Source organism: Castor canadensis, chromosome 2 (assembly GCF_047511655.1).
Source record: "Castor canadensis chromosome 2, mCasCan1.hap1v2, whole genome shotgun sequence".
Classification (NCBI taxonomy): Eukaryota; Metazoa; Chordata; class Mammalia; order Rodentia; family Castoridae; genus Castor; species Castor canadensis.
The window spans coordinates 129690689-129695343 of NC_133387.1; the positions used below are offsets into that span (position 1 = coordinate 129690689).

The window sequence follows — 4655 nt, forward strand, 5'->3', positions numbered from 1 at the left end:
ACTATTTGCCTTGCTAGCTTTGAACTGCCATCCTCCTGATCTCTGCCTCCTGAGTAGCTAGGATTACAGGCGTGAGCCACTGGCACCCAGCCAGCACTGCCTTGTTAGATCTCAATTCTTACTCTGAATGAAAAGCTCCTGTAAGGTGAGTGCAACCTCTAGGCAGCCAGTCATTGGGATCCATTGTCCCTAAGCCTTTGCAGTTAAGACAATCAATGCCCACTGATAAACATACCCAATCCTTCCACCTCAGATACTGGTCATTTTATTTCTCTCTTCTAGCAAGAAAAAAAGTTTTCCTAATATACTGATTAGTAGAATTTTGAAAAGAATTTTTTAAGTACAGAGTTAATATTGAATTGTTATTCAAGATGACCAACTCCTCCCCCACACAAAAATCTGAAAATAATTCCAATAAAAAGAGCATTCTGCTGTGAGCAGGCCAGATGGCTGCAAACTCCTCCATCAAGTCTGTTAGTTTTCACATGGCCTCCTTTGGAAGTTCCTCCCCAGGAAAACACATGGACACAGAACTTTGTGACAGAGTTCGGAATGTGTTTTGAAACAAGGCCCATCCACACCAGCCCCCAGGTCTGCCCAACATAATTGCCTGCTTCGTTTTCTGCAGGATATTTTCCCTGGCAGACTGACTACCCTTCTGGATGACTAAATATATCACTTATGGTCAACAAAGAGAAAACATTGAGGCTTCTTAGTGAAGAATGCAGACCAAAACTCGGCACTTGCCCAAATTCTCCGGATTCATGCAGTAAATTGAGTCTGGGTGTGTCCCCATGGGTCAGAGCACTCATATTTAGAAAATTTCTCAGATTCTACTTGCATGTTTATTTATGGGGCCGCTCATTAAAGCATGAGTAAAAGGCACACTGGAGGCCACATATTAAGGGAGGCTTCCTGTGTTAGCAGAAAGTAGTGATTGAATACTTTATAATCCCATGCTGTCCCACTTCCTGTAAGTAATTGTCACATCCCAAAGACACACAATAATTAAAGTCCAATCTTGGAACTGACACAGCTGGTACTGAGGGTGAGTGTACAGTGCCTAAGATAGGCTGAGAGCATTTTTTTTTAAGTTTAGTATCTCATCAAATAAAGAATTACTGACGTGTCGATAAAATAAGCATTACAATGAACTGAATTATTCATGCAGACATAAAATTCTCAGAACAGAGCTCAGAATGGACCTCAACGTGAACCTCCCAAAACATGTGGGAAAACAACTGATGTATCTGCATGAGAAAGAGAGACAGATAGACAGACAGAAAGAGGGAGATAGCACAGCTCCTTTCATATTGTTAAAAGGGTGGGTACTTGACCCAAAAAAAGGTTAAGAACTGTAAGCAGGTGTCTAGACCATAAGCACTGCATACTAAGCAACTTCATGACTTGGTATTATTAAGTCAGTCCTTGAATTAATTCATTGCTTTCTCCATAAACCCTGACTCTGCTATAAGCTAACATCTTTGAACTATACTTCAAGTAATCTAGAGTCAATCATAACTGAGTATGAGACGTCAATAAGCAGACCCTCTTTTCCCAGGTAGTCTTTAAAATTCTTTTTAATAACATGACTCAATTATCCATTAATCAGAATCAGCTATATCTTCTGAAACAACTTTTTAAGAACTGAACGCTGGTGGCAATTTGGTCCCTTTCTTACTAATTCCAAATCAACCTCGTTCCTCACTGTTATCGGTCACCTGTCTCAGGCAATGCCAAATCTTGCTTAGCATCGAGGAACTCTCAAATTTTGTATTATACGTGAACACAGGGATTTTAAAAAGTGTTAGTTATTAATTGTACCTGCTAGGTATAATTGAGACCCAGCATATGGTAAGACTTAAAACAAGAAATTTAAATAAAACTTCAGCTTTTTATTAACTTCATCATTTGTTCATTGCTTAATTCCATTTTAACTTCCCTATCTCTGCATACTAATGTAACAAAATTTTCCACAGTAGCCTCTCAAAATTTTATTATTTTTAAGAACACTCTATTGCAATATAATTCATGCGCCAATGAAATCCACTGTTTAAAATCGTAGAATTCATTGTTTTGAGTTGATCCACATGGCTGTGCAAACACTATGACTGTCTAATTCTAGAACATTTTTACCACCTCAAAAGAACCCTCACATCCGTTAGCAGCCGCTCTCCACTTTCCTCCTCCAGCCTCTGGTGAACACTAATTTACTTCCTGCTGTATTGATTTGCCTTTTGTGAACATTTCATATTAATGGGCTCACACAGTACATGGCCTTTTGTGCCTGGCTTCTTGTCTTGTTTTAAGGTTCATCCATCGTGTAACACCTATCAGTCCTTCCTTCTTAATGGCTGACCTTTTCATTAAAAAAGTTCTTTTAAAAAGACAAAGACCATCTTCATGTATCATGACATAAAAACTAGAATGCAGATGCAGTATCACTGAGAGTTCTCTTCTACGCATATTTTTTCATGATAAACTCTTTATTCTTAATGGCTATCAATATCCCACCACTTTAAACTGTCTTGGGCATGTTCCTTATATGTATCACAACTGATACTGAGCAATGGGCTCTGGGCTGTGAAGGAGGATTTAGTTTTTGCGCCTGTCTGTAAATCTTTGTCCACAATTAAACAGAGATAAGGACTAATATCTTTTTTACTGGGGGTTGAACTCAGGGCCTTTTGCTTGCTAGGTGGGTGCTCTATCACTTGAGCCACACTCCCAGCCCTGATCTTTTCATTTCTTAAATGAGATTTTATTTTGGCTGTCACTAAGAATAGAAAATTGTATGGTGATGTCTATCAGACGCCCTTTTGCTCAACAGGTCCTGTGACAGAAGGTACAGGAAGAGGTTACAAAGAAACACCTGCATAGTGAGTCTATAAGAGAGCCCAGAAAGTCACCAGAGCTCCTCAGAGAAGCAGTGTACTGAAGTCAGTCCTTTGAGAAGAAATAGTACCTGTGAGGGCCTCTTAGACCATCAGGGCTTGGCTCTTGGTCCTTCAGAGACACTGACCCCATTCACATGGTCTGACAAAAGTTTGTGTTCAAATCTGTGTAGAGGACACAAACAGTAAGAACCGCCATTCCGTCTACCATTCTTTTCCAGCCATATTTGAAGAGGTAATTACCATCAATTTGCACTGCATCCATTTTTTTTTGTCAGAATAAAATGCTTTTACTTTGACATTGTGTGGTGGGGGCATCTAACAGGAGAAGGTGCTTTACTAGTTCATAGCTACACATGGTCTACTTATTCTGGCTTTTGCACTCTTTCTCTATGGGCAGTGCCATGATGCCACTGAAACCATGAAAAGGTAAAGCTCCCTGCCCTCACTGCCCATTACAAAGAGATCTTTTTCCACTTGAGTCTTTTGAGTGCCACCCCACCCCTCTCCTCCTGTGACATATCCACTTGTCATAAGAATTGCGACTGATCTTGGAGCCAGGTATGCTTTTACGTGACTACAGTCGCACAATTCTTACCTGTTTTAAGCACAACCCTGGAGTAAAGGCTCCAACATGATCCATAGAAATGCAAAGGAGATTTTAAAATGCAGATTTCCAGTTGGGTGCCAGTGGCTCAAGCTTATAATCCTGGCTGCTTGGGAGGCAAAGATCAAAAGGATTGCAGTTTGAGGCCAGCTTGAGACAAAAGTTCATGAGACCCAATATCAATCAATGGCCAGGCATGGTGACATGCTCCTGACATCTCAACCAGCACAAATAGGAGTACTGCAGTCCAGATCAACCTGGGCATAAAGCAGAACCTTATCTCAAAAATAACCAATATAAAAAGGACTGCTGGAGTGGCTCAGGTAATAGAGTGCCTGCCTAGCAAGCCCAAGACCATGAGTTCAAACCCCAGTACTGCCTAAAAGAACAAACAAACAAACAAAAAAAAAACCAGATCTCTTTGATTTGATTCTGCTTTAGTAAATCTGGAGGGAAGCCCAGCAATTTGCATCTTAAGTAAGCCTTACTTGTCCTGTGATAAAGGCTGTCCATTAAGCCAGTGAGAAACACGGCTGCACTGGCTTCATAAATGCACCTCTATGTATTGCCTATGTATTCCCTAAAAGTTGGAGAGGGGTGCAGAAGTTAGCTTTGTGCTGTTGCATCTCACTCATTTTGTCCTTCTGATGCCAACTTCAACCCGTCCTGTCTCCATTCAGACTGAAATGGCAGTGGTGTCAGAGTGAGGGCAGCAGAGCCCTGGAGCAGTGGGCCCGGTTCCAGAGGACAGAAAGAAGGAAAGTGACTCAAGCATGCTGGGGTTTTGAGAAACCGATTGGTGGGCTGAGGAAGTGCTTTCTGGCATTTCTATTTTGAGGAATAATGGTCTTTGCCGCACAGAAAGGCTTTCGTACGGAGGCTGGCCTGTGCAACAGGGCCTGGTTCCTGCCTTTTAGAATGTTCTGATCCGTAATCAGACGCGTTATCCATTGCGTAACTGGCCCACACTGGTTCCTGCCTTCTAACGTTTACAAAATACAGACATGGAGCAGGAAAGGTGGATGTTTGAACATTTCTACACCAATATTCAGCTTTCTAACCAGGGCTTCTTTGGCTTTTGGGCCTGAGGTTCTTATTCTGATCTTCAAATCATGTCTTTTCTGCAGTACCTCGAGGCATTTTGGACAAACCCC

General features: G+C 41.4%; 1 non-coding gene across 1 annotated transcript; it reads right to left on the reverse strand.

Annotated features, from left to right (window-relative positions):
- Positions 1-2533: 2533 nt before the first annotated feature.
- LOC141421171 (small nucleolar RNA SNORA40) lies at positions 2534-2657 on the reverse strand. Its single transcript, XR_012445834.1, has one exon. It is a non-coding gene; the product is annotated as a small nucleolar RNA SNORA40 (small nucleolar RNA).
- Positions 2658-4655: the final 1998 nt, after the last annotated feature.